This window comes from Phalacrocorax carbo, chromosome 2, assembly GCF_963921805.1.
Source record: "Phalacrocorax carbo chromosome 2, bPhaCar2.1, whole genome shotgun sequence".
Lineage (NCBI taxonomy): Eukaryota > Metazoa > Chordata > Aves > Suliformes > Phalacrocoracidae > Phalacrocorax > Phalacrocorax carbo.
In genome coordinates, this window is record NC_087514.1 from 89,583,147 (window position 1) to 89,609,320 (window position 26,174).

Consider the following 26,174-nt stretch of genomic DNA (forward strand, 5'->3'; position numbering starts at 1 on the left):
TGCTGCCGGCACCGGGGCACCCGCACCTGGTACGAAGTAAGATTCGGGAAAAAAGGGAAAGCCAGTCTCGGCTGGCAATGTGCTATGGATAGGCACGTCAAATTCCAGATGATTATGTTTAATAACAAAACACACTGTGGTTTTGGAAATATGTGCTGTGTCTTTTTTTTTTTCTTACTTTTGCTGGGGACGGTTACTAAAAGACAAGTCCTTTTTCCTTTTTTTTTTTTTTTTTCTTTGCCTTTTCCTTTTGACTTTTTTCAGCTGATCGTACTGTGTGGAAGGTTTTAAAATTGTTAAAGCCTTTTTCTCTCAACCTGGAGAAGGGGCAACATGGAAATGTGTGTCATTCTTTTTCTTTGAGGGGAGCCTGCCCTATCAGGGACTGTGCCATTTGGGAGATAACCCTGTCTTTGCTTCTTGAGCTCCATCTGAAGGGACAAAGTCAAAGTCTGTGTTTTTGTGTGAGCTGAGCTTGTGCAGCCAGGGAATATACCATCAGGGAGCTGCCTGCACGCCTCGTTGGCGCTGTGGTAGCGTAGTTGGAGACCCAGTTACTACCTTGAACAAATGTCTGTATTTTGTTTTAGTTATTAAACTTGTCCCGTCCCATCAGAAGGAGTTCTGAGATGGCTGTTTTTGTTTTCCTCAGAAGCGTAACATATAAGAAAAGAATAAAGAAAAGCGTTGTGAAGAAGGATTCTAAATCTACTAAAAGTTTTGAGTTTACTAAAGTTCAGACCAGGAGAAAAAGCAGGAAAATTGGTTTAGATAAAATAGGAAAAATGTCCCCCAGCACTTAATAAAAAATATGATCCTTTTATACCCCAGTATCCAAACAGATATGCTAATATTTATATTATTTATAGCCTAGTTGAAACAAACAAGAACAAGACTTTAAGAAAATATGCTTACTCCTGTAATATTTCTTTGCAGAAATGGGTTATCTAGGAAGAAAAAAATAAATTTCTGACTTTTTTCCTCATGGAAACACCACTGAAATTCTGAGCATTTAGAGATCTTTCTGCCACTGCTTATTAGAGCTGGTCAGACACTTGATAAATGTTCAAGAAGAAAACCAGAAATAGCAAAAAGTAACTGTCAGTGCAGTACAGCCATTTAGCTGTTGTTGTTGTTCAGTCTTTTCATAGCTCTCTTTTTAGCATTTCAAAATGCATTTTCATTATGATCTGGAATGAAAAGTCAGGCTTCGGAAAAATCTGTTACTGAAACATTGAGAAAAAATGTTTGCTGAAGGCATGAAGAATTTTCATTTGTGTCATGCTTAAACCTGCGTATTTATTTATATAGCATTGTATATTAATGCATTAAATTTATTAGAATAAAAGTTAAAACATAGGTAAACTAAACTGTATGATTAACACAACAGATTTGGTATTAATCAAGAAAAAAATCATAATTATTCATCAGAGTCTTTCCCACAAAAGATTTCATCAAGATGATGATCTAAGAAACACTTCCATGTGATAGAACTGCACTGTTCAACTGTTCCTTCAAGAATATTTCAAGTTGTAGCAGCACACAAGCAGCACCGGAGGATGAAAATGGCTTGGCCTGTGGGAAACACCTTGTCTCATATTACTGAAGCAACAGTGGGAAATTAATGTCTCTCTCAGCACTAACCCAGCCAGCAATATGTGCTCTAAATGAAGAAGGGGGAAGGGTATACACGCCATGTATCACATTGATTGCACTTTTGTGTTATGACTCGCCTCAACCTCTGTGCTAAAACCAACGTATATGAAACCTACCAATACTGAAATGGACCTTTTCTTTTTCTAAACTAAACTATAATTATTCTATCTGAGCCTGATAGTATAATTACAACAGTTCAACTCCATTAGGAAAACCCTTTCATTTTAACTTCAAGATGGAGTTAAACTGAGTTAACTTCACCGACCTTCAGTAAGGGAACTAGCAAAAACTGAAAGGAAATGTTAATGTCACAGGGGCATTTAGGGGAGGTTAAGGTTTATTCTGCTGTCAATAATTAACTAACAATTTTTGCATGTTTAGGAGTACCCAACCAGTAAACCTATTATTCAGGAACACTCAGTGAATTCAGTAAATTAAATTCTTTAAGGCTTTTTTCTAGTGTTGTATGGGCTCAAAAACGTTATAGTCATTCTAGTCCTGACCAGTTGTTATAAGCCACCAAACAATAAGAAAGGTATATCTGCACAGGCGTTTGCACACTGATACACAGTCTAGTGTTTTCCCATGCAGATGAATGTGAGTCAACTCAAAAATCCAAAGTCATAAGCCACTGTTAGAAAGATGCAGCCTGGTTAGCCAGGCTGTTTCTCCCCAGACGTCTTGTGCTTATGGAGTCTATAGACAACTCGCTCCGTCTTTTCTGTGAGCAGGACGTTGGGGATGATTAGGGAAGGGGGACATAAGTGAAAGCACTCCAACCTTTCTTTGCTCTTTAGTATCTTTTTTAAGACTGTTTGTGTCTCTTAGGGCACAGTATCCAAAAAGAGGAAAAATCACTCATGACTTTTCCCCTGCTTCCCATGTGCTTGGAACAGCCTGAGGGAAATTGTTCCTCCCTAGTGGCTCCAGCAGCTGTATCCTGCCCTTAGACAGACTGTGACACTAAATCTAGCCCATATTAGATCATTTTGGAGATTTTAACAGACAGATGTGGACTTTGAAAAAAATGCTACCTACAGGGGCCAATACCCGTAAAGTGTAACAAGTTTAAACTACTCACCTTTAAGGAGCAATGCTAGTTTTGATCGTTTGAGAGAAGGCCTAAAATTTGTAGTCACCTTAGTCTGTGCATGAAATCAATTCTCTTGTGTGATGTTAAGTAGATGTGAACTGAGGAATGCAATGTTTATTTTCTTCCTAGGTGATTACAGCATTAAGCAGCAGGGGTGGCTTCCTCACCTCTGACAGCTCCTAGTAGTCACACAGAGTATGCACAGAGGTATTATGTTGTGCTGTAATTTACAGCTATAATGTCAAACCCCTTCACATATGCAGAGTTATCTATATATTGAACTCATGCCAGCAGAAAAAAAAGCACAACAAAGGCAGTTGAAAGCCACGTTTGATTCCCCTTCCCCAGGCAGCATTTCTGTCGTGCTGAAAGGCGTAGAATAAGATAAACACCTTTACCACCACCGTATGTGGTCTTCAACTGTTTGAGGTGCCACAATGAAAGAAACAACTGTTCTGTCAAAAAAGTGAACACCTATAAAGTATTACAAGTTTTCCTCTGTTCTGCTAATGGTCACAAAATTTCAGGCATGTTAATCTTGCTTAATGTATTTTAAAATAATAAATTTGTACAACCAAGCACCATATTTCTATGCCATTAGATCCTCTGGCTATGCCTTTATCATTGGCAACATTTCACTCCCATAGAGAATGTAGGAGAAATGTTTGAAAGGCTGTGTCATTTTTATATTATTTTTTAGATTATTTTGAAGCTGAACATAGGAATGCATGTGTTTATGGGCAATAGACACACTGAATTTCTTTCCTTCTGACATTTGTTCCATTTGGTACCTTTGCCATTCTTTCTGTTTGTTCTCTTTTGGTCCCCTTTTTATGAGTATGTTTTTAGTGCTCTGGGAAAATGTTCATCTACAACATTCTTAAAGCTTATACTGATGCTGTAATTCCTCTAACTTTGAGATTTTAGGAGTTTAAAGATTTCCAGGAGAGGGTTGCAATATATTTTTTAAAAAAAATTTCAGATCTCTTTTTGCCATGCTCCCATTAACAGCTGTCCTCCTGTTTCTAGATCCCCACTCATTTTGTTAAATTCATTTTTTTTTGACTCCACTACATTGCTTCTATCAGTTGCTTCCCATATCTCACTTAGCTATTCTCATTAATTCTGAACTTTCCTTCCATTATATTGAATTCTAAAAATACCATTCTGTAATTTCACTTCCTTGGATAAAAATATTACATGATTTGAAATTATCATGTATTAAGGGCAAAGGATGATAAACTGCTGTGCTAGATAGAAACTTAGTACCATAGTAAAATAATGTGTGACAATAGATGATGTGTTTGTATGTATATAATGATTTTCCTAATACTTTCTTCTAGAGGTTTGGGAGGCTAGGCAGGAATATTTGTGCTTATGAGTGTATGTATAAGAAGAGGTATGTTGGTATGGTTACAATGTATTTTCATATTTGAACAAAGGAGTTTACTTTTCAGCGTAAAGATTTTAACCTGATGAAAATTAACTGTTTCTTTTGTGTAGATTTTCGGAGTCTTCTTTTTCTAAACAAAAGAATATGTAGGAAAAAAAAACCCAACCCCAGAACCAAAAACTGTGTAAGCAGTGGCAGTGCTCCCTAGGCTTCTTCCATTCCTGTGTCCATGGATACCAATCTGATTAACCACCGTGCCCTAATGAAGACATGGGCATCCTGCAACCTGAGCAAAAAGTGTGCCAGCACTTTGTCTTGTTCAGCACGGTGCCCTCCTCTCTGTCATCAAACGCTCCATGGTCTCAGTAAATCATTGGCGTGGGTCCATTTGCTGCATGGAATGCTATCTTCCCTTTGATGTTAGCTACAAAATAAAATGTGCTGGCTGTCTACATCAGGTAAGGACCATATATAGCTGTGTGAATTAAACTGCAGTGATAGAGGGGAAACTGTGCAGGAACAAGAAGCTGTCCCCGTTCCTTTGCCTGGGATAGAAATTACCCTGCGCTAGAGTGAAATAGTTTCTTTCAGATTCAGGAAGATTTATTCCAATTTAAGTAACATCATTACATTACCAAAGGTATTTTTATCACTTATGCAAACTGTTTTGTTCCCTAGCATACACCCAAGGCCTTGTAGCACGTTTTTCCAACATTATTTTAAAGTGTGATTGACTCCATCTTAAAGAATAGAAAGTCTTGGTATTATAAAAGCACTGGACATTGATCTCTCATATTTATCCTTGGGCTTACTAAAGATGGCAGGGAGCTTCAGAACATCTCTATCCTACCCATGATTCAAACCTGATCTATAGGGATTGTTTTTTCTTTCTGAGTGAGAGATAATTCAGTCTGCAGAACTGAGCTTGACAGAAAGTTTTTTGTCGATTATGTATGAAGATTTGAGATATAGAATTTTACCCACTAGGGAGCATGGATAAAACCCACAAAATTCAATTGCTTTAAGGATCTTTAAGACCTCAAAAATTGAACTGGATTCTTTTCTATTGAAAGCCTAAACTTCATCCAACAAGATAGCTCAACTCATGTCTGTGTTATAGATGATTTACAATGGTAAAATTAAAAATATTTATTTTCATGAAAGACCAGAATTCTGCTTTTTCTCTGGAGTTATAACCACTTCCCAGCAGGACTTTGATTATTTTGGGGAGTTTTCCCACCTTGTTGATTTTTATATGAGACCCCTTCTTTGTTCTTTATTCTGCGCAGGAAAATGCTAGCAATCAGTAAAGTTTTTAGTTTATAGTCCTACAGACATCTACCTCTAGTGTGAATACAACCACAGACTGAAATAGAAATAGAATAGACTGAAATAGAAACTGAAGCAAAATATAGATTCTTGGATATCACTTGTTCGGAGCCCGTGTGTTCTTGCGTTTCGGCTGTAGCAAGTGTGCAGGGACTGTATTTTCTTGCATGAAAAGTCGATGGATCTTCACATATTTCCTCCCTTGGTGATGTTTTAATAATACAAAGCAAACTAAAGTATGTCTATTTTGGGTAAAAAATGCTAGCAAGAAATAACTCCTCTCTGTGTATCATCAGAGTGGTAGGAAAAGTACAGGAAAACACAGGGCATGAAAAGCCCTATACCTTTTGAGCTCCCAAAAATGAATCATGGAGAGACAGTCACAAACAGCAGATTAAAGTAAATGAATAACAAAAACCAAGCTAAACTCTGACCTTTCATACAAAACCTCCCTAACATGCAAGGACTCAGGCTGAGTCAGAAGGTAAACTGGTACAGTCCAAGGATATGCTTTGTAGCCCTGTCTTCTTTAATTACTGCAGTGACAGTTCAGTGTTTCTGTGAATATAAAAAAGCTTTTTTCTTTTTTGTTTTTTTCCACAGCTAACTAGCATATCATCTTCCTTGGCCTGTTTACCTTCAGCAGAGAAAAACATGTTGGAGACTTCAGCATCAAGTGTGTGACATTTTGATGCTTTGATCTGACTGCTGTACACACAACTGGTTAGGGCAGAAGCGAAACCTCTTGAGTGTAGTGTTCTAACAAAACAACGTCTACTGTGCCTATAAATATGTGTGCTTATGTGTAGATGAGCATATGTGTGCGTATCTGCTTTTTGTCTTATAATTTCAATACCTTTTGTTTTTTTCTTTTATTTCTCACATCTTAAAACCAGCTCATATATTTCAGATCACTATCTGTGAAGTCAAGTCCCCTTATGTGGCCCACTGCCCCTCTTAGATTTTCATTGGCATGAGTTTTTAAAATTATATATGAACTTTTAGAGCAACTGAAAACTGGTGCATGAACTCTAGATTTCACCACTGCTAATTTATCTTTTTTTTACAATTTCTGCTGGTTGGTCCCCTGACACATTGTTTAAACAGAGTCCTGCGTGAAAGCTACGGTGTACGAAAGTTAACAATCAATAGAAGAAGGATGAGAACCTAATGGAGAGAAAGCAGTGAGTGATATTCACCCCTCCACACCCACCCCTCTTCCTCTGCCTGGAGCTGCTGCTGAAGTTCACATTCACAGTTGAAAGTCTTCCTAAAAACTGTAAAAAAATGTAGCATCTAGGAAGAGCACAGCCATGATACATTAGCAGTTTTTCAGCTGCATTACCTAGCATTTGATATGTGGTCAATATGAAGGTCACAAATAGACTTCAAACAGTACTATACATGTTTAAATTAAACTAAGACTAGAAAGGGGTCCAAGATAAAGCCTTAGGTTAAATCCTGGTGTGCAGATCAGGATAACCTATTAAATGGTTAATAATGATCTAAGGCCTTCAGCGTTAGTTTATTCCTAAAACACAGCTCTCATCTCTGAAATAAGTAGTCAGCTTCTATGATCTTACGCTTGGTCACTAAAGAGACACATTCTGCAATCCATTAATATTATCAGCATCATGGACTCTCATTAAGTAATTTATGTGGGTAAATATATTGGGAAGAACTTAACACACAGCTTGTACCTAATCCCACACAGGTTATCACAGTGTGATACTTTTTATTAGAAAATATTGTATTTTGAACTGAGACTTTAATTATCGAAATTAAGTAACTTCAGAGTGGCAGCTATAACTCTTTATGTATGTGTTAAATTTAAAACTAAGTCAAATGCAAATATTATAGCCATGGCCAAAGTAAGATATAATTAACATTGTATGAATAAAGAATAAGAACAATTCTTTATCTGTTTACAAGCATATCCTAAAATTCAATGGGCAAAATGTTGTTTTCCATCTGCAATGTAATGTTCATATGCAAAACTGAAGAACAGAATCAATTACCATGCTGGTTTGCACCAGCTAACGCAGTTGCCATTTTAAGGAACTAACCATTATTAATGCATCTTTTTCTAATCGTCTCCTTCAAATTTGGCTGGCAGACACAGCAGTTATCTGAGAAGTGCCTTTTGCAGTTGGTTGCTGTTTTCCACTTATTACGCATTTACCTGTAGATTATGTTTTCTTTCTCTTGCTCCTAAGGAAGGTGGTAATACTTATATCCTAAAATGCACGGGCATGTGTTCTCAGAGTCAACTGCTGTTTACAGTTTTTTGTGAAAGTATAAGCAGTGATGTTCTGTTTCCTTTAGTAACAAATGACTTATGCTGGGACATTGTAATAGCTTTGTATTACCTTCTGACATGAGATCCGTTAAGATGTCACAGCTGCAGCTGTGTGCTTATAATCTCTTTCACCTCACTTTGTGTTTTGGGGAGGGGAAGGATATTGGATCAGACGCACTCCCAGGGTATGGGATGAATTTGTTATTATTGGCACACACAGAGAAGACATTTCATTCATTGCTTGATCTTCAGCCTATTGAGGTCACCAGAAAAACTTCTATTGACTCAAGTGGTGCTGGATCAAGCTCTCGGTGAGCTGATAAATGTTATCTAGTCCTTGTCAACAGTAAAAAAGGAAAGCAAGCGTGAGCTACAAAACCCTGAACTACTTCTGTCTGTGAAGAAAATGTCTCCTTCCAACTTGTTTAAAACAGGGAAGGTTTCAGCAACCAGCAACAACTAGGGAATAATAATAAAGTAATCCTTTTTCCTAATTGTATTTTTTTCCTGTTTTCTCTTCTTGCTGTTTCTCACTGAACATTTTTTCCTGCCTCTTTCCTCTGTCACTTCCCAGGCTCTTCAGCTAACTTTCAGGCTCCCAAACATGCCATTCAGTATTTTTTCACCCTTTACAAAGGATTATATTCCCCTCCCACCTTGGCCATTCTTCCCAGACTTTTTTTTTTTTTTTTTTTGCTATGACCTCTGTCCCATCTGCTTCTACTGCTAGTTTTTGTGTTAAATTGGCTGTCCTTTCTGTCTCAGTGATTACATCAGGTCTCAGGAGTGAAATGTCTTTGGAACACTGAATTTTTCAAGTAATTCTGTAAGTGATTTAAAAGTCCTGCAGCTTCCACTCACTACTAAATCATTCCCCAAACTGTTACCAGACATAACAGACAGCATCCTTTTTGATCCATCTGATGAAAAGGAGGTATTCAGAAACCAAGAAATATTACAAACAAATCCCTTCTTGTCTTACCAAAATATGTAGGCTTTTGGTTCTGTATATACAGTGCTATAAGACTTAGCACTGTAACTATTAGCTATGAAAGAGAATTAGCTTGTCTACCCCTATTACAATTTAGTTTACAGTAAAACATTCTTATGTCTTCTGTTTAGTCTAACCTAATTTCTGATGAAAACTTGAGTTGTACCCCTAACCTGAAGGATTTTTTCCAGTCTGCAACTGTTACTTTGTCTTTCAGTATCTACTGAAACATTTGAATGAATGTTATGGGCCTGTAACTCAAGGGTACTATACATAACAAATTAGTCCACAGTGTTTAGCTGCAGTGTTCTAGGAATTGCTTTGGTATGCACAGATAACTGGCCCCAAGTTAACCTGGAGGATGGTCAAGAGATAACCTAGTGCCATTAACTTTGGGTTCTTGCAGCCACAGGCCATTTGCTTCCAAAGAAAAACAGCAAGACTTAAAAGCATACCATTACAAGATCAGCATGAAAATCCTATTAAATCTCACAGCGTGTAAAGTTTATATGAAGGTTACAAGGTGCGTATTATCATTTTCTATGAACATTTACAGACACAAAGGCAGATATATAGATTTGTTCTGAAGGGCTTTTCTTCTACACTAAGCAAAAAGGGGAGAAAGCAAAAATCTCATACTACATTACAACCTGTAACTGTCTGCGTTACCTGTCATCACAAAATGGCAACTGGGCTGTACATTGAGCTAGGTTACCTAACTTTGCATGCCATGTTTCAAAACAAAAGCGTATAACAGTAAGCGCCAGATTGCTCAAATGTTGTGCTGCTGTGGTGCTGTAACACTTCACAGTCATTGATTTATCTGTCTTCAGCAAGTATTAACATCTGCAGATGGACGCCGAGGTACAGAAAAATTAAGTTTAGGTTTATGCTGAGTACCAGGTGTGTACCATGGCCCATGCAAGAGCCATAGTTCCTGCAGGATCCATACTGGGAAGCTGCCAGAGTGCACTGCAGTTCCCTTTCAGTCTTCACAGATAGTCTTTCCTTTCCAATTTTAAAACCAAGGTACGGAGATACAAAGGAGGAAGAGGGGTGGGGAATGTCTGGGCTCCCACTTGAGATATAAATTTAGGTATAATCTTGGGGATTGAAATCAGATTGCACAAGATATGTTGAGCATGGTGGGAGATTGGATGGGTCTAATTTACACAGCTAGCCTTCCTTCTTCTCTGGTGTCGTTCTCTGTAATGTTCTAATAACAGAAAATACTTCAGTGTTAAGGTACATTCACAAGTGGAGCAGACTTAAGTTTTTCTGCTACATTATCATTTTCAGTTAAGGTTCTAAGAATTCCCTACCAAAAAAAACCCAACAAAAACCACCACCAAAAAAAAATAGCTTTCTTGTCAATTTACCAGTTTGTTATGAGAACAGGAATATGGAGCTGCCCATAGATAGAATCATAGAATCGTTACTGTTGGAAAAGACCCTTAAGGTCATCGAGTCCAACCGCTAACCTACCACTGCCAAGTCCACCACTAAACCATATCCTCAAGCACCACGTCTACCCTTCTTTTAAATACCTCTAGGGATGGAGACTCCACCACCTCCCTGGGCAGCCTGTTCCAATGTTCGACAACCCTTTCGGTGAAGAAGTTTTTTCTAATGTCCAACCTAAACTTCCCCTGGCGCAGCTTGAGGCCATTTCTTCTCATCCTATCGTGTGTTAATAGGGAGAAGAGACCGACCCCTGCCTCGCTACAACCTCGTTTCAGGTAGTTGTAGAGAGTGATAAGGTCTCCACTCAGCCTCCTCTTCTCCAGACTAAACAACCCCAGCTCCCTCAGCTGCTCCTCATAAGACCTGCTCTCCAGACCCTTCACCAGCTTTGTTGCCCTTCTCTGGACACTCTCCAGCACCTTGATGTCCTTCTTGTAATGAGGGGCCCAAAACTGAACACAGTTGATGCAGCAGCAAGAAATTTTTTTCTTCACTGAGATTTGACTTTTTAAGATATTTTTACAGGGCGTTAGTGTTCATGAAATAAAAGAAATAGCAGTGTTCAAAAGTTTCTTGCACAGTGCTGCATGCATATTTCAGTCCTGATTCATCTATTGAAGGAGATCAGCCAATAGCATCAGTATTTTGTGGTAGCTGCAAATAAAGACTAAAATGAAACCATCAAACTGATTTTCACTAGCAGAAACTGAACACAGATATCCAGAATGTAACAGCTAATGTGTTAATCTTCTCTTTATCATCATCCAGAGTGTGTGTGTGTACTGTTGTACTTATGCATCTTTCTCTTTAGATATCAGTATTCATAAACTTCTCTGCAAAGTAGATAAGAAGGAAGATCAGTATAAGCAATGTTTGGGGTGTTAGTGATAGAAACTGGGCGTGCTGCTGATATAAAGGTATTTAGAGCTTGTTCACCACTGCAGTGCTTGTGTTTTCTTCCTCTAAGAAACAGCTGCAGGTAGCCTTAGATTAATGGGAATATGAAAACAACAACCTTTAATTTTATGCAGCTAATATTTCAGAAAATATCAAAGCAATTGATGTAGTATCTAATGAACTACAGAGTACAATCTTAGTTACTTTTTTCTTTCTATACCCAGAAGAAATTATCAAAACTATCCAGCTCCTTTAATGTAAGTCTCTTCCTAAAATGATTAAACAGTGCAATATGTAACCATCTTACGAAACTAATTTAACACTGTTGTCCCTGGACAACAATCACATGGATAGAATGAATTAATTTCTAACTGTTGTCATGATTACAGGTCTAGCTGCACAGCTGTTGTCCTTTTGGTCTCTGTAAGTGCATCCACTGAAGTACCAATTTTCAGGCTTTTACCAGTCCTAAACCAGAAATTATCTTAAACACAGTGCATGCATATCTATTGTACTTACTCATATGCAACGGCCTGTGAGATATGACGAGTACAGTGATCAGTCAACTTTTTGCAACCAAACAGTATTTGTTTAAGTGAAGAAAGAATGCAGCTAAAAATGACTTTGAATAAGGAGGCAGCACACAAGACTCTTGAAATTGTTGATTATTTTATAGTGACCTAGGGTGGACCAGAATTTTCAAAAAACATTTAAAAACCTTTGTGGGTTGCCATGTTTCTGTCTAGTAATAATCTGCTTAAGAAAAAAGGAGATGCCTTTAAATTCCAATAATGCTTTTGTTTCCACTGTTCTGGGACAGCAAGTGCAACAACAGGTGGATGGATGGGTGGACGGGGACAAATTAAAATTATAAAAGCTAAGAAATCATCTTTGAGTAAATTAATTTTCTTGAAGACTGGCTTACCTCACCACCATTGAGGTTTTTCCTGTTAGCTTCTATACAACTCAAATTAAGCCATCACAGTAATTTAACCAGGAGATGGTTTTCATAAATTTATAAAGTGTACACTTAATTCCATGACAGCTGTGTTCTTGAATATAGCTTATATTCTTCAATGTGTTTTAACTAGAGCCCAAAATAGTTGTTTTTTTTCAGGATAGGTGGTAAACATTGACATTTTAATGATATGTTGTATATTATTCCTCTAAAAATCTTTACTGCTCTCTGAGAATATCTTACTGCCCTGTTCTAGACAATATGGATAGAAATTGATGCAGCTGTACTCACTTCAATGTATCATTGATTTTTTTTTTAGATTCCCTGATCCTCAAAGGACCTAGGTATGTGCTTAACTTTCTCCTTTATGGCCATGCACTTTCACGTATGTGGGACTACAGTGTAGATACATTTAAGCACAGGAATTTTTGTCCCTGTAGTTTGGCCTTGTTTTTCACTGGAACAAGGACAGAAACTTTTGTCTATTATTCTATATTGTGATGAAAGCACACTGATCAGAAGCATGCAAGCAAAGAATGAAATATTGCTTAGTTAAATCAATTTCCGTGTGTCTTTTGATTTTTGTCATATTTGGCAGTTAGGTTATCAAAATTATTTACTTGTCAGCAAAGATTTGTTTCCTCATGACCTGTCTTATCCTATTCTATGACTTGGAAAGGAATGCATAATACTGAATTACTTTAGTCTGTGATGTTCAAAAGAGCAGGATTAAGGTTTGACTACACGATCAAGAAGGAAGACAAGCTGGGCTGAGAAACGGTGTGTTGCATGAAAACATCAATACTGCAAAAGCAAAGAGCAGAAAATCAGAAACATAGACTCACGGAATCATTTAGGTTGGAAAAGACCTTTAAGATCATGAAGTCCAACCACTAACCTGTCACTGCCAAGTTTATCCTCAACCATGTCCCTGAGTGCCACATCTACAGGCGCCCCCAGGGATGGAGACTCCACCACCTCCCTGGGCAGCCTGTTCCAATGTTCGACAACGCTTTCCATGAAGAGATTTTCTCTAATATCCAATCTGAACCTCCCCTGGTGCAACCTGGGGCCATTTCCTCTTGTCCTATCACTTGTTATTTGGGAGAAGAGACCAACACCTACCTCGCTACAACCTCCTTCCAGGCAGTTGTAGAGAGCAATAAGTTCTCCCCTCAGCCTCCTCTTCTCCAGACTAAACAACCCCAGCTCCCTCAGCTGACTCATAAGACCTGCTTTCCAGACCCTTCACCACCTTTGTTGCCCTTCTTTGCACACACTCCAGCACCTCAATGTCTTTCTTGTAGTGAGGGGTCCAAAACTGAACACACTATTCAAGGGGAAGCCTCACCAGTGGGGGATGGGGGGACAATCACTTCCTTAGTCCTGCTGGTCACACTATTTCTGATACAAGCCAGGATGTTGTTGGCCGCCTTGGACACCTGGGCACACTGCTGGGTCATATTCAGCTGGCTGTTGACCAACACTTCCAGGTCTCTGTCCACCAGGCAGCTCTTCAGCCACTCTCCGCCAAGCCTGTAGCGTTGCATGGGGTTGTTGTGACCCAAGTGCAGGACCCAGCACAGCCTTTTTGAATCTCATACAGTTGGTCTCAGCCCATCGATCCAGCCTGTCCAGATGCCTCTGCAGATCCTTTCTACCCTCAAGTAGATCAACACTCCTTCCCCACTTGGTGTCATCTGCAAACTTTCTGAGGGTGCACCTGATCCTCTTGTCCAGATCATTGATAAAGATATGAAACTGAATGGGGCCCATTACTGAGCCCTGGGGAACACCACTTGTGACTGGCTGCCAACTGGATTTAACTCTATTCACTACAGCTCTTTGGGCTTGGCCGTCCAGCCAGGTTTTTACCTAGCAAAGAGTGAAGAGAACATGCAACTGCCATGTGTGGAGCTGAATATAAGGGGAAATGTATTTTCTGTTTTTTGAGTTTTCTCAATATACCCACAGAGATCAGGGGGCACTGGTCAATGAGTGTTATCTACTGTGTCCATCAGAAAGTGCAACTCTTATTGCAAAGACCCTGGCTTTTCAGTCAGTCTTACAGTTTCATTCTTGAAGTCTACCATTTGTTAACCTTGGTATCCATCAAGTTGATAGCTATTAAAACCATAGTACCTTAAAGACTCTGACATGGTAGAAGCTTTTTTCTAAAACACGCTCCAGATAATATTGTTGAGAAGACCCAGTGTGTGTGTGTGTGTGTGTGTGTGTGTGTGTGTGTGTGTGTGTGTGTGTGTGTGTGTGAACATATACGCACAGAGGAGTTAAAAAGGGCTGAGGGGGGCATTAGCGAAGCAGTAGTATGAGGGAAAATCTCAATAGTACTCAGTATTCAGCACTTTGAGGAGAGACTTTGCACCAGATTTAAGTGGACAATTAGATAAAAATTAATGGAAGAAGTTACTGATTCACATTTATGGTAATTAAATGACATGAATCTGACAGACAGTGGTTATTGAGGATGGGAAGAGTTTCTTCTATGATCCTTTTTCTTCATTCTTTTAGCATATTTGCAGATTGAGGGTGACAGATTTGCTCATTCCACAGAATTCCTATTCAACATTTTAATAATTAGGCTGTGGGTAAAAGGTAAGTGAACGTCATCAATACTGAAAACAGGGAAACACAAGGGAGGGAACTAAACACAAAGTTTCAACTATAATACAAGGATCTTGGACTGAACTTGTCACAAATTTGTAGCTACTTGGGATGATGCTACCCTTGACTTTTGTAATTAAAATGAAGTAAAAACACTTGAACTAATAAAAATGTTTTGCACAGTTTAGATGCTATGCAAATTTCTGTACCTGTGCATGTAGCCATGAAATGACCCAAACTTGTAGAAAAGATTCAGATCAAAAGCCATACCAGAAGCCGAGAGGAGCAAGAGGAAAACTGGTCCATCTGAGTTCCCTCTTTCCCTTACTAGTGCTAGCTGAACTCTCATCCATTCCTGAGTTATACATACCTATGGAGCCTGCCTTCATTCAGTCATCCACTCTGGCAGTGCAGGAGCTTATAATTATAATGGTGAGAAAATTAAGTCTTCCTGGCTGAACCTTTAGGCTATCTGCTCCACAAAACCCAATAAAACAAAAGGTAGTACATGTTTGTAGAGATGGATACATGTGTGATTTGACAATTGCTACTGAGAGCTTTATCATTCTACAGAATCTTTTAGGACACTGTAATTTTCTGGTTATTGATTGAAAGACTTCATGTAGAATATATATATACATATTTAATTTTCTTTATTTTGTAATTGTGAAACAGAAGAATGTTCTCTACTAGCTATGCTTGGTTATTTTCTTCAGACTGCTCACAAACTTCTGATTAAAAGCTCTGGAAAGTTTCTGGAATTTTCACATTGTGTAACTTCCAAAATTTCCTAAGTGGTAATTAGTCCTTGCAAAAATTCTGTTTCAAAGAATAGGACTAACATCAGTCAGTGTCTACAGAACCCAAATACATTTCTTTAAAACTCACTCTCAATTTCTTTGTACAATAGAAATGTACAATAGTCATAGAATTTTTAAACTAACCTGTAGATTTTAATGGATTAATACAATTTGGCTATATTGTTCAACAGGTTCAAAGTATTTATCTTGTCAGTAGTTTCTGTAGTAGCACTTTCTGTACGGAAAGCATTTGGCAGACCCTCAGTTTAAAAAGGTTAAAGACCAAACTTATCTGTTTAAAGCATTAGGGTGTGGTTTTTGTGTTTGTGTTTGGTTTTTTTTGAGGGGTGGGGGTGGGGGTGTGAGCGGATGGTGGTTTTATTTTGTCCTTTCCTAGACTGGATTCAATCAGTTTCAAACCTGAATTACATGTTATTTTTTTTTTGTTTCTTTCCTGTTTAGTGCTCCTTTTGGAATTGGTACTGCTTGCTTAGATGACTCTAAAGCTACAGTGAGAAAATACCTAAATATAAAATAGATGCATGAGTGCATCTTGGGAAGGTGGTATTATGGATGGAGAGCTGTCATCACATCCTTCACAATTACATTATCATGTGCTCCTGTGGTGTACACCTGTGGCTTTTTGGCAAGGCATTTAATTCTAAGGACTGTTGAACACCATGCATTTTCATAGTGAATCAGCGCAAAGTTATTTAACACAGGTGTTTCTGTAATTGTGATACATTGGGAGATTCACGGTGTTCAGTAGCCTTCAAAATTATACCCTCCACCTGTGCGGTGAAGCAGTTTAACAATACCTCACTGGTGTTGGAAATAAGCTGTGCTGTGTTAAAGTTAGGCATCTGTGTGCATTTATGCTCAACCATGGTTCAACATGTTACAGTGAAATTCCTCAGGTTTGTTATATTAAAATACTATTCCCAACTATTTGTTCTGTTAAAGGCCTACTACGTAGGAGCTACTAGATGAGACTTTTCACTTTCTTTTAGAGGGGTGTTGCCAATCCTCCTGGCTGTGGACTTTAAGAAGTCAAACAAATTTTACCACATTCAAGAAATATTTTATCATGAAACACTGGGGTGACTTTAATTCTCTATAAGAATCAACATTTAGACGTGTATATAATTATGGATTATAAAAGTATCAGCAGTGCTGAGACTGGAAGTGATTGTGATGGCTACGTATCACTTTTTTTTTTAGCTTTTTTTTAACATAAACATGGGACTCTTTCCACTTCTACTCTGAAATATTTGTATTTGAAATGCCAATGGGAATTCAACCAGAGCCTCAGCTTTGCAAAGGGGAAAACAAGTGCTCCTCCTGAGATCCACCAGGCACTGTGGAGTGGTCAGTTTAGCTGGCAGGCAGGATCCGTGAGAAACAGAGTCCTGATGCATCATTACCAGAGCTGGTAGCTCACGTCTCACCACAAAGGAAATTAGCCTCAGGGAACTATGTTCTTCGGTAGGCTGTAGCTTTGCAGATGATGATGGTGGTCAGCTATACCTTGCTTATGTGTGATGTGCTAGATTCTAGTACCCGTGTGTTTGGAAACATATCTACCCAGAGCTTTTCCTTGTCTCAGTTATGTGGCTTTTGCTTGGTATTGACACTGGATAAGACAGCCTGAATTATGAGTTCCAGTATGTACTATTCAGTCACCACTGGCAATTGTTTTTTGTCACTCTGTTTTTTTTTTCTTTCCTCATCTTATTCTTAGAAACAGCCAAACTGAAGCATCCCCAAAACTCACCACAGGTTGAAATGTTGGACGTTTGGCAAAATTCTGTTTTACTAAGCAGTAGGCCATGAAAAGTGTCAGGCAATTATAAGAGGTAGTGCTGAGCTGATCTGTTGCTGTGTCACTCCTGTTTCACAGTTGTGTAACTTTATTGATCTCCCTGTAGCTATTACAGTACCTAAATTAAATTAGCTGAAATTATAATGAAAGAAAAATTAAAAAAAAAAGAAAATTAAATTGAAGCATACTATCAAGAAGGAAAATTTCAAAGAATTGCAGAGAATCTGGTCCAGTGCGAAAGCTGATATTTCAAGGACTATCATAGCAAGCATGGCAGAAGGCCAGCATGGATCAGGAAGGAACTCCTGATTAAGCTCAACTAGATAAAGGAAGAACACAGAAGGTGGAAGCAGGGATAGTATAGCTGGTAGGAATACAGAAGCATTGCCCAAGTGTGCAGGAATGGAGCTAGGAAAGCCAAAGCTCAGCTGGAGTTGGAACTAGTGAGGGATGTGAAGGGCAGCCAGAAGAGCTTCTATAAGCACACTGGCACCAAAGGAAGGCAAAAGAAATGTGGGACCATTTCTCAGTGGGGCTGGAAAGGTAGTGACAAATGACATGGAAAGACAAGGTACCCAATATTGTTTTACCTCTTCTTTCTTTCACTGAATAGGTTTGCCCACGTGCCTCCTAGGTCTTCAAGTCTGCTATCAGAATCTGTGGGAGAAAAGCATTTCTAACAATAAAGGTAAGACCAACAGAAGGTGCACTTAAGCCATATGGATGTACACAAGGTCAAGGGGCCAGACAGGATGCATGCAAGGGTGTCAGGGGACTTAGCTGCTGTCTTTGTGAGGTTGCTGATAATTTGAAATAGGGAAATTATACCACCATCTTAAAGATGGGAAAGTAGGATCCACAGAACTACAGGCTGGTCAGCCTTACCGCGTGTCCTGGGAGGTCTTCACTAACAAACTGGATGTTTATACAGAGTGCGCTTTCAGTACATTTCTGGACAATTGTGATCGGAAGAAAGGCTGGGTGGTGGGGTTGCTGTGCAAAAGGCAACACAAGCCAGAGGAAAGGGATAACAAGAACTGAATGAAGTTCAGCTTTGGTAAATATAGACTTCTGCATCTGGGATGGAATACACTCATGCAGGACTACAGTCTTGGTGCCAGCTGGCTAGAATGTAGATTTGCAGAAGGCAGGACCTGGGTTTCCAGGTGAAAAAACAGTTAAACTGGAGGAGTCAGCAGCTCGTTATTGCAGCAATGAAGGCCATCTGCATACTTGTCTGGATTATCAGTAGGACAGCCAATAGTATGAGCAAAGTGAATCTTGTACTCTACTCAACTCCTGCGAGATCAAGTATGAAGTACTGTATCCAGCTTGGGGCTCTCCAGTACAATGATATCGACATAACATTGGGTCAATATAGAAAGGTGGAGGAAGGCTGTTCACAGAGGTGCACAGTGGAAGTAGAAGAGGTAATGGATGCAAGCTGGAACACGGGGAAATTCTGACTAGATACAGGGAAAATGTTTTCATCATAACAATGGTCAAACAGATGGAACAGGTGCCTGGAAAGCCTATGGAATTTCTGCTCTTAGAGATACTTAAACTCAGCTGGACACTACCCCGATCAACCTGATTGGTGGGGGGAGGAGGTAACAAGCCTTGAGTAGAAAGTTGGACTGGATGGTCGCCGGAGGCCCCGTCCAACTTATGTTTTTCTATGATTCTGTAGAAATGCTGAAGACAAACTTTATGTTTGATAGAAAACAATGGTGGGGAGAATTGTTCTCATAGTGACAAAGATGCAGATTTACTTTAATTCTGTTGTAAAATTTAGCTACTCTACATTTTACAGTTAGTAGAAGATATATTGTAATTCTCTTGAGCAGAACGCACTGCTTTAACTCCAAGATAGTATGAAATCTTTATAACATTAAGGTCTGCTAAGCTATTCCAGAATGCTGACCATCTAGAAGCTAGCTTCCATATAGAATAAATCTGTTGAAACACCCTATGTGATTTTTTAAGTAAGGCTTTACCAAATAAACTATAAACAGAATATTAAGAAATTGTAAATTAGAAGGAAAAAAAAGAGAAGGTATATCTGTCTACTCTTAAATGATGTTTTACTAAAAATATTTACGAGTAGCAGCCATAGCAAGGAAGTAGGATGATAAATGAAGTCTCAAATACAGAGCTATAAGCAAAAGTGTTAAACTAAAAAAAAATAAGTAAACCTAAACCAACGCCAAACAACTTCCTAGGCCTTTTGGGGCACGAAGAGAAAAAGGCAAGGAGCTAATTTTTCATGAGCATGAAAATTATTACAAAGCATGTATTCAAGTCCTTAAAAGTTCACATATGTAAGCATAGTCCTCTAAGATCAGAATTAATCTTGATGTAGCTCATCTGAAGGCCCTAAAGCTGCATCAAGGAACAGTGGGTACTTTCTTACAGCACCCATCCCGTTGTTGCTTTTCTAATTTGTTCAGCCTGTTAAAAAAAAAAACACCAATCAATCCTGACTCCTGAGCGTCCTCTAGTGTCCTAAAAATAAAAGCAAGTCATGCATACTCGAAAGCAAAATGCAACGAGGTACAGAATCACTGATGAAATGCACATCTTGCCAGAGATGTATTCTTAAGCCTATACATTTTTTTTCTTATTCTTAATTTTCATGGTCAAAATGAAAAGATCCAGTTGGATTCACATCCCCACGTGTTTTCCTGTGTTCTGGATGGTAAAAGATGCACTAGTTCAGCACTATTGTGTCACAAATACTAGCAACAGTGTTTGAAATTACAAGAAGCAAACAAGCAGATTCTCCACTTCACTTTTCTGGCTCTTAGCAATTAGCTAGTTACATTTATCTTGTGCATACCCATGTACCAAAACTGAAGAAACCAATCATTAAGGAAGTTTATAGTTTCACCTGAGTCCATGTGGCAAATTGATACTGCAACATTTTAGTCATGCCTTATGTTTTTAGGCAATTATTTCAATGAATAATTTGTCTGATTTTTCCAGAGACCTTAAAAAAGTATCACACTTCAACATCACAACAAGACAAAATTTCTATCAGACTTCATCATAAACCTCATCAGTGTTTTGAAAATTTCTTTTCCAGTAAGTTGTCTGTGCAGTGACAGTAGTATTGAATAACTGCAGCTTTTTATCACCATACACTTTTTACTGCTGCGCTGGTTTTGGCTGGGGTAGAGTTAATTTTCTTCATAGTAGCTAGTATTGGGCTATGTTTTGGGTTTCTCCTGGAAACAGTGTTGATAACAGGGATGTTTTAGTTACTGCTGGGCAGTGCTTACACAGAGTCAAGGCCTTTCCTGCTTCTCACCCCACCCCACCAGTAAGTAGTCTGGGGGTGCACAAGAAGTTGGGAGGGGACAGAGCCAGGACAGCTGACCCCCAACTGACTGAAGAGATATTCCGTACCATATGGCATCATGCTCAGCATATAAATCTTGGGAAAGAAGAAGGAAGGAGGGGATGTTCGGAGTGATGGTGTTTGTCTTCCCAAGTAACTGTTACATGTGACAGGGCCCTGCTTTCCTGGAGATGGCTGAACACCTGCCTTCCGATGGGAGGTAGTGAATGAATTCCTTGTTTTGCTTTGCTTGAGCGTGGCTTTTGCTTTAGTTTTTAAAGTGTCTTTATCTCAACATATGAGTTTTCTCACTTCCACCCTTCTGATTCTCTCCCCTTCCCACCAGGGAGGAAAAAGTGAGTGACTGTGTGGTGCTTGGTTGCCTGCTGGCGTTAAACTACAACTGTAATTCTACTTTTTTTTTTTTTTTTAAATTATTTTTTAACCTATGGCTTCAGTAGAAAAGCACTCACATTTTCTTAGGCCAGCATTAAGTTTCAGATATATATTTAAGTCATAAGGAATTGACATGATAATTATATTCCTTGCTTGCTTACTTTTAGTCTTGGTGACAAAAGCCAGAAGATATGAGGGACTATGTTTCTTGCAAAAAAAGGTAGGTTCATAGACTGCCATGACCCCTATGCAGTTCTCATGACTTCATTTGGATAAGGACTTCTTCAAAAGCCCATCAAAGTTGACAAAAATACTTTTTGTTATGCTTTTTAATTTTCATTTTATACACCACAACAGATGCTGGTTTAGACTCTTATATCACTTATTTAAGTGTAATATTTTACTCATCTAGGCACAGAGGAAGGAAATACAGTTCTGCCTGAATTTGAATTTAGAAGATATTAACCCCCTCTCCAAATCCCAAATCCAACTATGAAATAGCGTAATTATAGAGCTATTCTCCCTTGCTGTACAGTGGGGAAGTCAGTATTAATACTACTGAAGTCTTTTCAGATAAACCAAACCAGGAGTAACACCATGTAACATGTATAATTAAACAATGATAAATTCATAGTTCTCATGGCAAAACTACAATTTATCAAAATAAGAATCTGGAGGGGTTTAAGTCCTTTTTTTTTTCTCCTCCTATGCTGAAATTAGTAATACTAAAAGTTTACTTTTAATCTACTTCTATGTAAAAAAGGATTCCCTAAAGTCACATTTAGTAAGAAATAACAACTGTATAATATTTTTTGCAAGGAAAGGGAGGGAGGAAGAAACATATTCGTTATGAACTGCTGCTTTGATATGAAAAGGCAACTGAACAGAAAATAGTTCATGGTTAATGAAGTGTATAGTCAAGGTCAGAGTAATGCTGTCTTTTGAGTTTTAAGTATGATGAATTTACTCCTCCTTTCCATCTCCCCTCAAAAATCAGAAAAGGTCTTACATTACCCTGAAGTAGCAACGGGGTTAATTTTAAAATACAAAACACAAATGTTCTCTGTTGTGTCTGAATTTCAGGCCAGGTGGTCAAAAAGATAATATGACAACTTTAGGAAAGAATTTCCTACTCCTTCATGCTTTCTGATCTGATTCATTGCTTCCTCCTTGAAAGCTGACGGGTTAAACAGGAACAATCTTGGGGAAAAAAGGAAAAAAAGAATAAAAAGAAGACATTTTTATGCAACACAGTGTCATGTCAGAGAGAAGGGTCAGGTTCCCAACCCTAAATCTTGGTATGCTTGGGGAGGGTTGAGGTTTTATACTCTGGGAAAGATTCTCAGACCCATGGTGCAGCCATGATATTTTGCACCTGCCCCCTGAGAGAAGTCAGGGAGACTAAGAAGTGTCAAGCAGTTTCATAGCCATAGTCTGTCTGATTTACAAAGTTAAACTGGATAATTTTTTGAATGTAGAATGCTTTCTAAAATCTGCCAGAATTTTTAAGTATAGTTTGTAAATTTTTAAGCACTGTGTAAAACTTTCTACTGCATGTGGAAAATAAAGATTTGGCCTTTGCTTAAGGTATTAAGTTAGCAATTTTCCATCAGAACAAATTCATCAGAATTTATATGAGGCAAGGAAATTAGCCTTCTGCAATTCCACTCAGCAAATTCAGAGCCAAGTTGATGTTTCTTGTAAGTACAGTTATTGATCAAAACCCACGTTTTCACATTTGTGTTTCTCTTTTACCTCACAAATGGCCTGCAAAAAAAATCACCAGACTTGCTTTCAGGGTAATGTTTATTATTCGTTGCTTTGTGTACTATCATGCCATTCAGTTCAAGTCATTTTTGGCTGGTTTTTGTTGTTATAGAAGTAAACCTTTAACAGTGGGATAAGAAAAAGCAATACTGAGTAGTAAGCTGTGTATTTCCAGCACAAAATTTATGAAACTTTGGGGACATAATAGTAACATTCAGTTTGTGAATGCTAGGTAATTGAATGTGGATCCAAAGTGATCTGTGGGTCAAGGTATGCGAATCAAGAGAAATGAATCTGAGCAAATGATTCTGCCTTTTCTGTTGCTTCCCCATTATAAAACATAGAAGATAGCAGAAGAGTGACCTAATATATGTGGTATGCATATTTGTTGATGTACCTGATAACTGAAAATGAAAGAAAATCCACAGTTCTTATCAGTGTCAATCATATAAAAAAGACTGGTTGTTCTATTAAATCTCAGAAGGTATTGATAAATTCTGGAACTGCTGTGAGCTCTCTTCTGCAAACTTGTGACCACAAACATTGCTCCTACATTGTACCAGTGGAATACAGAGCAAAGCCAGTCCATCTGTTTCCACAGCTATTTCCCTAGCCTGTTACTGTGAACACAAATCACCAAAGACAAGTTTCTGAAAATGTTCAATGTCTTCACTTCATTCCATTTTTCCTCTTTCCTGTTTACTTTTTCTTTATTGCTGGAAACTTGCTTATTTGTTGAGGTTGTTTTCCTAGAATTTCTGTGTTTAGGAGAGCAAAAACGGTGACAATATAAACTGGAGCAATAAAGCCCATCTTTGTTTCTGGGTGGTAAAACAGGAAAGGCATGAGTATTAATTGCTTCAATATGTTTGTGGCAACTACTTTCTAACCCTACTCTGCATGTGTGGTCATTTGCCCCACTAAAAGAACTCAAGGAAATGTACTTAGTGAGATACTGGATTGGAAGGAAGGGTTATGGAGTAAGCTACTCCGTGAAAAATATTTTCACTTAATTATCAAAAGAAAAATTAAAATAGAATAGAATATTTCAGTTGGAAGGGATCTACAATGTTCATCTACTCCAACTACCTGAACAATTCAGGGCTGACAAAAAGTTAAAGCACATTATTAAAAGCATTTTCCAAATGCCTCTGAAACACTGTCAGGCTTGTGGCATTGACCACCTCTCTAGGAAACCTGTTCCAGTGTTTGACCACCCTCTCGGTAAAGAAATGCTTCCTAATGTCCACTCTACACCTCCCCTGGTGCAGCTTTGAACCATTCCCATGAGTCCTACCACTGGGTACCAGGGAGAAGAGGTCTGCACCTCCCTCTCAGCTTCTCCTCCTCAGGAAGCTGTAGAGAGCAATGAGGTCCCTCCTCAGCCTCCTCCTCTCCAAACTAGGCAAGCCCAAACCCCTTAGCCAGTCCTCATAAGACATTCTTTCCAGCCCCTTCACCAGCTTTGTTGCCCTCCTCCAGATGCACTCCAGGACCTTCACATCCTTCCTAAATTGGGGCCCAGAACTTCACAGAGTACTCACGGTGAGGCTGCACCAATGCTGAATACAGTGGGATAATCCCCTCTTTTGACCGGCTGGTTTATAGTGTGTTTGATGCTCTCCAGGACGCGGTGTGTCCCCTTGGCTGCCAGGGCACGCTGCTGACTCATACTGAGCCTGCTGTCAACCAGCACCCCCAGATCCCTTTTGCAGGGACACTCTCCAGCTACTCCTCTTCCAGTTTATACTTGTGACTGGTGTTACTCTATCCTAGGTGCAGAATCTGGCATTTTGACTTTTTAAATTTCACCCCATTAATCATAGCCCAATGCTCCAATCTATCTAGATCCCTGGGCAAGGCATCTTTGCCCTCAGAAGAGTCAACAGCACTTCCCAGTTTGGTATCACCAGCAAACTCACTAATGGCGCATTCAACTCCTGCATCCAGACTGTTGATAAATATATGGAACAGAACTGGTCCCTAGATTTGAACCCTGGGGCACACAGATGGTGACCGGTTGCCAGCCCAGTGTAACCCCATTCACTACAACCCTTTGAGCTCTGCCCTTCAGCCAGTTCTTCAACTAGTGCACCATGAACCCGCTCATCCCACAGTTGGGGAGCTTGAACAGAAGGATGCTGTGAAGGAAAGTATCAAAAGCCTTACTAAAATCCATGAAAACTACATCCACTGCCTTCCCTTCATCCACTAGTTGGGTGACCCTATCATAGAAAGATATCAAATTAGTTAAACGGGTCTTTCCCTTTGTGAACCCACACTGACTGCGCCTGGTTATTGTATTATCCTTTAATGCCTTTCAGTAGTACCCAGTATAATCTTCTCCATAATTTTTCTAGGAACTGAGGTTAGACTAATAGGTCTGTAGTTCCCTGGGTCTTCCCTCATGCCCTTCTTTTAGACTGAAACAGCATTGGCTAGCTTCCAGTCAGCAGGGACCTTGCCAGACTCCTAAGACTTTTGGTAGATGTTGAAAGGGATCCTGCCATAACATCTGCTAGCTCCTTCAGTACTCTGAGATGAATCCCATCAGGCCCCATGGACTTCTGAAGATACAGTTGATACAACTGGAGTCTTACAATTTCAGTGTCCACAAATGGAAAGTCACTGTTCCCACACTTGTGGTCCTCTGACTCAAGGGACCAGGCAGCTCAAGGTCTATCAGTATTATTAAAGACTGAGGCAAAAAAACATTGAATGTCTCCACTTTTTCTTCATCCATATCAGTCAGATGACCACCTTCAACAAATATCAGTCCAATGTTTCTTTGAGACCTCCTTTTGCTATTAATGTACTTAAAAAAGACCTTCTTGTTATCTGAAACAACACTAGCCAGTGTCAACTCTAACTGAGCTTTGACCTTTCCTGTCTCCTCAGTGCATAAGTGAACCACAGTTCTGCACTCTTCTTGTGAAGCCTGACCTTGCTTCCAGAGATCAAACAATTTCTTTTTCCTCTTGAGCTCCATGAGGAGTTCCCTGTTCAGCCAAGCTGGTCTTCTGCCCTGCTTACTTGACTTATGACACAGTGGAATTGCTGGCTTCTGTGTTTCTAAAATGTGGTTCTTAAAGACTTACCAGCACTTGTGTACTCCTAAGACCCCAAAAGCAGATTCCCAGGGTATTTTGCTAAATAGGTCCCTGAATACCTTAAAATTTCCTCTTCTGAAGTCCAGGGTAGCAACTCTACTGTCCTTTTTTCTCATTACACTGAAAATTTTAAACTCAACTATTTCACAATCACTGTGGCCAAGACAGCCACCTACCATCACGTCCCTGTCCACCATGAGTCCTTCTCTATTCACAAATAGCAGGTCTAGGAGT

General features: G+C 39.0%; 1 long non-coding RNA gene across 2 annotated transcripts in view; it reads left to right on the forward strand.

The window, feature by feature from the left end:
- The first annotated feature begins 5,950 nt into the window (after window positions 1-5,950).
- Window positions 5,951-26,174, forward strand: part of LOC135311722 (uncharacterized) — a 113,674-nt gene continuing 93,450 nt past the window's right edge. For both annotated transcript variants that reach the window (XR_010371309.1, XR_010371310.1), the window contains exons 1-2: window positions 5,951-6,031; window positions 17,941-18,015. This is a non-coding gene — a long non-coding RNA (uncharacterized LOC135311722). The remainder of the gene's footprint in view (window positions 6,032-17,940; window positions 18,016-26,174) is intronic.